Source organism: Halyomorpha halys, unplaced genomic scaffold (genome assembly GCF_000696795.3).
Source record: "Halyomorpha halys isolate HHAL.00 unplaced genomic scaffold, Hhal_1.1 Scaffold371.1, whole genome shotgun sequence".
Lineage (NCBI taxonomy): Eukaryota > Metazoa > Arthropoda > Insecta > Hemiptera > Pentatomidae > Halyomorpha > Halyomorpha halys.
In genome coordinates this window covers 98797-108491 of record NW_027107668.1, presented here as the reverse complement: position 1 = coordinate 108491, position 9695 = coordinate 98797, and the positions used below count along the sequence as shown (strand labels likewise).

The 9695-nt window shown below is 32.2% G+C and overlaps 1 protein-coding gene across 2 annotated transcripts in view; it reads left to right on the top strand.

Annotated features, from left to right (window-relative positions):
• LOC106681857 (LIM homeobox transcription factor 1-alpha) overlaps window positions 1-9695 on the top strand; it is a 104781-nt gene that overhangs the window by 34487 nt on the left and 60599 nt on the right. The gene's annotated exons all lie outside the window — the stretch shown is intronic.

Below are 9695 nucleotides of genomic sequence, written 5' to 3'. Positions count from 1 at the left end.
CTTCATACAGGCTATTCTGCCCAGGTCAAAACATTTATATCTAATAAGTCAAATATCCATTAAAAACCACAGTCAAAATTATTTCTCTTTAACAAGCAAGGTTGTAATAAAAGTGTATTAATAGTGTTTAAAGAGAAATAATTTTGACTGTGGTTTTTAATGGATAATTGACTTAATTAGATATAAATGTTTTGACCTGGGCAGAATAGCCTGTATGAAGTTTTTAAAGTGGTTAAATTATATGTTTCATAGTGAATTGAGATTGTCCCTGAAGATGGCCGAATTTGCCGAAACGTTGGACGTGTAAAAGAAATAAAAGTTTTGAGACTATAATTGATAGTGTTTTGAATTATTTATTAAATTATTACATATTGTTACAATGTAATTATATAGTCTGTTAAATTTGGCTTCGCTATCAATGTTCAATATATTTTCAATGTTTTGTAAGTCGCAAGATACGGATATGGGTGGCTTTAAGATATATTTTCTATTTTCTTTAAAGGTGGAACAATTTAGGAGAATGTGGTACAAGCAATTATTGAAATAATTTTTGCAGAATGGACAGAGTTCGTTTGCCTTCAAAGTGATGGTTTTGCTTCCGAGGTGTAGTTTGATATGCTCCGGGTTTCCTACTCTTAGTTGGCTGATGTACCTTATTTTTTTTAATTTAACCTATATATTAAATATGCTTCAGGTTTGAGTAGGTTAAAACTGCAGAGTGGTCGGTATATGGGGTTAATGTTAGAATTCAATGCTCTACATAAAGTATAAAATATATCTAACTTAAAATCGACATCAAAGGTAAACTAAAGAAGATTTATTGTTCTAAAATGTCAGCGTATAATGCCCTAAAATACTTAAACAGTGAGTGCCCTCACACAATCTAAGTGTTGGCAGCTACGACGCTATATGTTTTATTTATGAGGTTGGGTGGGCCTCATTAGAACTCTAGAACCTCACAGTGTTGACTCACGGCTGCAATGTAATAGAAAATAATAATTTCTACCACAGACAGATCTGAAACCGAGTCCTTGGAGAAAGAAACATTGTATCTTAGTACTGTCCCACAGCGCGTGTTATAATTATGGTTAATAATTAGTTATAAGAATGCTAGCAAAATTAATTGTTATTATTTCTACTTCCACTTATCTATATATGGAATATTTAGTAAGGAAAAGTATTTCGTTCGTGAAGAATTTCGAATACACATTTTCGGGACACACTTGGCCACTCCTCAGTATAGATCTTCTCCCAGCACAGCGCTGTGAAGATGAGCTCTCCTCTTACAGAGGAATCGGAGCTGGAAGGCTTCAAGTTCTTCGTTTTCTCCAGGACACAGCATCTTCCAGAGGCAATGAAACCTCTTCAATTTATTTTCAGATTACTCATTGTACAATTTCTATTTCAGATTGTTTTATTTTTATGAAATTCTTTTTGCTTTGCTATACGATTATATTAATTTTATATTATATATAAAATGCTAGTTTTCACGGGGAAGGTAATTTAGTAAAAGAACAGTTTTAAATCAAAATACTTACCCTAATTTTGTATGCACAATCATTCAGGGACAAATGAATTTTGGACCTACCTATGAATCATTTTCCGACATTCTCTTATGACATGGGGTTACCACATATGCGGGTAGCTCATGTGCCATTAGCTTTGAGGATACGGATTCGAATCCGGTTAAGGAAGATAATTATTTTCTGTTTCATTGAAGTCCACCCAGCCTCATAAAGTGGGTACTTTAATTGGGTAAAAATCTGGCGGTCGAGTGTGATTCTAGCCGAATCACCTCCTTGCACAAGCATTGATCGAGTAACAGTACTCCCTTGCAAAGTACATCACCTGTGGGTTGTAGCGGTATATAATTAATTTTTTTATTTTTATATAATTTAACTTAATTCATAAATTATCAAGTGGCAATACTATTGAAATCATTAATTAAACTCTTATCAATTGCTGTTTTTGGGAACTGAGTCGGGGGTTGCATAACCTCTTTATAATTTTAGCCAATCTTTGAACTATGTAAATACGGTTTTGACTTTTGGACACTAAATCTAAAATATTATTTCAGTTATTTCTTTCATACCATCTAACTTGCAGATCTTTTATCAGTGTAGGTATAAAAGGAAAAATTAATTTTCGATATACAGTATAATAATACCGATAATCCAAACTAATTGCTGCAGGAGGTGTACGGATTAATGAAAAGTACGGATAACAGAAAGTATTAGCAACAATGGTGTAAAAAAAAAAAAAAAATCAGAAATATTCAGAATGTACATAAATATTTTCATTTTTTATTTTTTCGAAATTTGAATTTTAATAAAATTAAAAAAAAAATGTTCTTTTACACACCCTGTAATACTAAGGGCTGATTTATTTTATTAAAATTTAAAATTTTTATTGTACATGTTTCTATTATTAATTAAATTAGTTTTACAGAATCCAATGGTTTATACAATAGATATTATAACAATTCAAACAAAATATTTCATAAACTCTCTTAATAAGAATTAGATTACCCGATATCGAAAATGTAAAAATTCTCACTTTGGATTTTCACGGTGATCACAATAACTTTCCTATAGATAGGGAAGTTAAAAATTTCCTTTACACGTGTGCACATTTATTTGAAAACAAAAACCTTTTTTTTTCTTTTACACCAGTTCGGATTACTGGAGTGTACGGAGTACCGCCGTTTGGATTACCCGAATTTACACTGAACTTGAATATTCAGTTTTCACCTTCTAAGTATCTTTAGTACTTGCCGAGAAAACATTCGACCAAACGTTCGAACGTAACTTACAACATTATCTTAAATGCTTTAATTGCATAAAATCTGTCGAATTCGCTCTGTATGCTTGTTTCAGAGATAAAGAAACCCCAAAATCAGATAAATTTAGTTGAGGTGGGAGACACATAAAAGTTTCAGAGATATAAAATGATCTTATTAAGGAAAATTATAATTGAATATATAATAACTTTCAAGATTCCTGGTTCATTACCGAAGTTGGTAATTTATATTCTATAGAACTGATTTTTTAATCAATTCACAATATTTAACCTTACCTACCTTCGTACCAGCTCAGGGCCACTTTTTTTAATTATTTAAAAAATTTATATATATTCGTACATATTATATATATAATCAAACTTCGTTATATAGATTCGTACATATTTGTTCTCTTGAGCTAATAAAATATTTCCGAAATTTGAGGGTTATTATCGTTAAGCAAAGTTACCAGAGTACCATATGATATGGTAATCTGAAGTATATCAAATGCAGTCTATCAGTATGTCTACATTATACTGTCTACATGTTGGTATATATACCCAATACCCAAAGTATTCTTGGGTTAGTCGAGTGTGTCCAATTCGTAGTCTAGTATATTGTATTAGTTTACTTGCTTCGGTTATGCATATGTTATATAGTGTATGCTAGAATTATGTTTGTATTTTTTATTATATCCTCTATTAAATTTTAGGATTTTATTTAAAGTTTAAAGTTTAATGACTAACTTTTATATTCATGGAAAAGAAATAAGTAACCAAGTTGAAGATCTATATTATCACAATTGATATATATATTATCTTCTTCGAGTAATGTTCTAATTTTTTAAATTAGAATAATTAATCCACAGTGAAGACAACAACAACTTGTTCACAGTATTATTGGCATGATTAACGAGAAAGGTTATAACAATAGGAATGACTGACCACAGCACCCCTAATCGGAGACAAAGAGGTCCAAAAAAACAAGAAGGAAAACAGAGGCGATGAAGCGAGCATGTAATGAGGGAACTAACAGGGGCCAGTTAATGAGCTAGAAGACGTCAGTGAAGGGTTGTAATGGCCATCCGATGGATACAAATTGCGCAGAGGACTATTGTGCCACTCGGCGCATATATTATAGTGCACAATAGAGCTGGGGGGGGGGGAGATTTTTGCTTCGTCACGTGCGGTGCAGGTGGCGCCCCAGCCAATATGTCACTGCGGTCGCCTTTATTTTATTGCACTGAGGTCTCCCATTTCCTCCCCCAGGAGTCGACAATACTTCCAGGGCGTCTTCGTCTATTCCTGGCAAAGCGTGGTTTTCGTTAAAATCATTCCTGTTTTAAAACAAATACTTCCAAAATATTTTTTATTTATATAAAGAAAAAAGTAATGTTTATTGTTACCTAAAATCTCTGCAAAATTCTTTTATTTTAAAACAAAAGTCTAATTTATTAAATAAAACCACAAATTGTATCCAATACTGTTTCAACACTTTATTTCTTACTAGTCCTACGTTTCGGCTATTCCAGCCATCTTCAAGGACATCTAAATATTCAACAGCTTATATTATATCTTTATTTTTAAACATTTATAACCATCATTACTCACTATATAATATACCTTTAATACAAATCCTTTAATATCATGCTGGCAGAATATTAGCTATCGAAATTTTGGATTTATCTAGTAGAAAAAAAGATATAAACAAAATTAAACATTATGAATGAACGGAATGTGTTTATTTATAAAAAATACAAAAAATGAATCTCTTTAAACAAACTATGCAAATAATTAAAAGCTGTGAGCTGTTTTAACTAAAGCACATAAATAAAAATACTTTCAAAAAAAAAGATTATAGATTATTACTAAGAACCTATTAAAATAATTAATTATACTGCTAATGAGGCATTGAGTCAATCCTGTAGATTCGCGGTGTCTAATTGTAGAACAAGAGCCAAAGAGTAGAAAAAAGGCAGTTATCTCATCCCAATTTCTGATTACATTAATGAAAACTATCTATAATTAATAGTCAAAATTGATGAGTCTGCCAAGTATAGGTAGGGGGAATAAAATATGGCGGCTGTTTCAAAGCGATAAAAAATACTAATTTTTCATTCAGAAATTTATATCTTAAAAAGTTGGACCAATACAAAAGAACCTAAAAGAACGTCATTTAAAGAAGAGTAAATTTGCTAAAATATGAGCTCTAATAGAGTTATTTACGTTAAATAGTTTTCGAGATAAAGCTATTTAAAAAGCAACATTTCATAAAAATGTTGTATGGGACGTACTAAAAGATGAGTAGTTAGAGAATTTATTTTGAAAACTTTATACACAGCCACAGTCAGTATAGAAAATAAAAAAGAGAGAAAAATAGAATAATATAAAATGAGTAATTTTTCAAAATAGAATTAATAAAATGAAGTGATGAGAAAAGCAGGAAATAAAATGTATACATAGATAATTGAAAAAGTGGGTAAAATAACATAATTAAGGAAATGAAATAAAAATGAAGTTATATAATGCAAAGAAGTATGAACATATTGGTTATTAATAATTTAAAAATTGAAATATGGAAAGAAAAAGAAAATTGAGAGGAAGAAAATATATGTAACAATAATAATTAATAAAGAGGCAAAATAAAAGTAAAGTATACCATTAGAAATGAATAGGAAAAAAATTAAATAGGTTACACCAACTTATTCGTGTTTCAATTAAACATTAAGTTTGATGCTGTTCTAGGAAGAACCTAACCTATTGAAAGTCTGAATTTATACAATATACAAAGAATACGGAAATATCAGGATTTAGGAGAGGAACTAAAACAATTATATAAACTAAAATAAGACCGTTCATTATCTCAACTAATAGATTAGATTCCGGAGACAAGATTGGAGAGCATTAAGGGCCTGAATCAGTCATTAAATATACTAAAACTAATTCAGAAAGCTGTGTTGCTCGGGTCAGGAAATTCAGAAAGCTGTGTTGCTCGGGTCAGGAAATTCAGAAAGCTGTGTTGCTCGGGTCAGGAAATTCAGAAAGCTGTGTTGCTCGGGTCAGGAAATTCAGAAAGCTGTGTTGCTCGGGTCATGAAATTCAGAAAGCTGTGTTGCTCGGATCAGGAAATTCAGGAAATTCAGAAAGCTGTGTTGCTCGGGTCAGGAAATTCAGAAAGCTGTGTTGCTCGAGTCAGGAAATTCAAAAAGCTGTGTTGCTCCGGTCAGGAAATTCATCAATATTTTTGAGATTGAACCTTTTTAACCTCAGCCTTAACCTTGGTACGGGTAGGCACTACTTCCGGTGAAAGTCGAGAATAAGGAAAATTCCTAAATAATAATAATAATGTACAATTTCTAGAGACTGATATTTATTCATTAAATAAATCAAATGGTATCCTTTTTTTAGTCTCAACACTCTTTATTATATCAACAGTCCAACGTTTCGGCCAACTCGGCCATCCTCAAGGACAATCTAAACATTTAACAGCTTATTATACATTAATTCCTAACAATTATAACAACAGCATTATTACTAATAATACAATATACCTTCAAATATAAAAAATGTTTTTCAGGCTATTCTGCCCAGGTCATTAAATCACCCTATGAAAATGCCAATTAATAGAGAGTCATATTAATTATTAATAAGCTTATGTCTGGTTACCTATTCTTTTCAAACTTCAATAATTTTATAACTTTTAATTTTCAATTAATCTACACTATCACTATCATATAAACAAAGTAATTTATAACCTTCCATACACTCAGGTCAGGCTTGTTATTAATTTAATTCAAATTGCCTTTAGTTGTCCTTACGAGGTAAGAGCCTGGTATATTGACCATTTACAATTTTTCCATATCTCCATTGATTAAATTTTTTTATATTATAATTATATAATTTGCCTATAATTAAATAAAATATTTTCAATTTGAACTCCTAAATATAACTTGACTTGCAACAGGTTCTTCATTACTTTACCCTATAGATCACTATTCCTGGCTCCAGTAGCCCAACAGTCTCTTACTCTTTGAACTATCTCATCTCGCCAACTAGTAATTGGTCTCTCTCTCCATCTCTTACGTTCCCTTGGTTGGTCCTCTCTGTTGCAATGTATACCACCTTATGCCACAACATGACCGGCCCACCTCCATTTCAGTCGGTGTACTCCTTTTGTTAGCCTTTTAACTGCAATCTTAGATTGCAGTTTGCTGATGCTAATACACTCAGATACTTTTTGAAAATGATTTATAATAATTGTATTATCTCAATACATAGAAATTTCTTTTTTCGAAAACCCCTCAATATTCTTATACAGAGGTTCCATTGCAGTATCTTCGTTAGAGAAATGAACCTGAATATATACAAATTATACCTTAAATTAGTTGTTCCTGAATCCTAGGAAGATTCCTTGTAAATGAGGAACTCCACTTCCACTCGCTAAAACTTCAGAGGGTAAGACTCCCCTCGATCTCCCCACTGACAGAATAGGGAAGAGAAAATCTCTCCCGGAAACTGTGAGAGACTTTGACGAGGGATTAGCTGGCTGTCAATATAGAGGCGAGAGATATTGGCGGCTCCACCCCGGGAGCCCAGTCACTTGCATATGTCCCCTAGATCCCGGATATTAAACCCGCTCCACTCTTCCTTCTCCCTCCATTTTTTCTTCTTCTCAGTAAATGTCAAACAGAATAAACGTTGATCAGTAGGTATTATTTTTAATTTAGTATGCTGACGAATTTCCCTCCCCACGGATAAGCCAGGTAGTTTATAAATGACTGAAGTAAATTTTCCATGTTCCATGTTCCAATGGTCTTCCATATGATATAACTTTCTGATAAACTCTGATCTATTCAAAGGTAAGGCATTGTGCTACTAACTCCAAGGACCCAGGTCGAATCCGGTTTGGCAGATAATTATTTTTTTCCGGAGCACTCCAGGGTCAACTCAGTGGGTATAATATCGAAAATATTGTTTGGTCGAACATGATGCTGACCAAATCACCTCTTTCCACAACCGTTGGTTTAGTAACAGCACTTATTTGATTTATTGATTTATAGCTAATTTTAGACCATCACTGCCTGAAAATGACCCTAATATAGGTACGAGGGAAGAAATAGCAGGTGTCCCAGGCAGATAGGAGTTTAACTATATATATTGTATAAATATTCATACGTATTCATATTACTAATTATATATAGTATATATCGATGCTTTAAGAGTGGCACATCTTACAAAAAAAATTGTTATGATAGATTGGGATTATTTTATTTACAGAGACTCCCCTACAGACATTCCTGAAGCTATAACAGTTGTTACAAATTACTCTGGTCTACGAAACAATCGATAGAATATCTCAAACACAAAATATTAAAAAAACATTCATTTGTGGCATTACTAAAAAAAAAAAAACAGTAAAATATGAAATTACAGGATAAAATATTTATAATTCAGAACTGTTTAAAAGATTCGAGTTACGGAAATTTTTCAGAATTATCTCACAAGTACCGTTCTAAAAATAAACGCTTAAAGTGATCTTAATATATCTTCATTTGATATTGAGAAATCAAACACAGATGCGATTTAATTAGGATTAAAATAGAAGCTTTTCACCATCACATATACATTAGAGGTGACCTTGTGTGTTAAAAAAATAAAATAAAATGATGCTTTGTTCCAGGAAAATACCTTACCAAAATATTTTGTTTACTATCGACTTAACTACAAGATTGTAATAAATATATATCATACATAAACAGTCAAACAAAAAACAAATTTATATCAAGTTTTCCACACACAAGGCTGAAACGACAAGAAACTGCTCGTAGATTCCGATTGCTACAACACTTACTTGACAAACGCTCTAAACTTCCCATTCAGTACAAAAAATTAGTATACACTACAATAATCAGACCAATTTGGAAATATGGAATTGAGCTCTGGGGCTCTACCAAACCATCAAATTCTTCCCGCATCCAATCGTTACAATGTAAAATCCTTGATGCTCCTTATTACGTCACAAATAAACTCATTCACAACGACCTTAACATCCCATTCGTTGCAGATTTGACCCAAAACAGATATGCGTCTTTTCATTCCAAACACCTTAACCATCCTAACCCATTAATTCTTAATCTTTCATCCTTAACAATCCCTGATAATCCTCCGAGGCGTCTGAAAAAAAGATGGCCACGGGACCTTCTAATTTGAATTAATGTTTGAAGTACCACCAATGGGTGGTTCCTTCCCAAGATTTTCAAGTGTATATGAAACATACAACATATTTACCTATTGTATTATTTTGTACAGTTGTAAATTACATTAAATATACAATTAAAAAAAACAAAAAACATTTTACTCTTTGCAGTGAGAATTCACACCACTTTTCTGCTGCTATCCTGACCTCTCTTCTACTTCGTTGTCATCTGTAACCAGGCTTTCCGAGTGGTTAAACTTATTTACAGAGCTAAATATGAGGCCTCTGAATTATTTTACGTATTTTTTATCTATATTATGAGTGAATATAATTTGTTGTTACTTTTAAGAACCAAGAAAGTCCTATTACTAGTCAGCGTTTTGTTTCTTTAAACTAATAACAAATATGATTCATTCATAATAAAGATATGAAATATAGCCAAGAAGTTTTAGAATTGGACTTTAAAGTGCAATATATACTGTATAAGGATATTGCGAACTTTGCTATATGGCAATAATATATTTGGCCACAATATATGTTCCAAGTGGGAAGGCATTCAACTAGCTGAGGCTCAGTACGTGCCAATTGCTTCTAATGTCCAATGTGTCCTTACATTAATTTCCAACTAGTTCTGGCAATGGTCAGATTCTCCACTCAAGTTGAGTGTTTGCGGCTTTAGCGCACTTGCTCAGCCTCCACTGGCTCACTACCAGTGATGCTG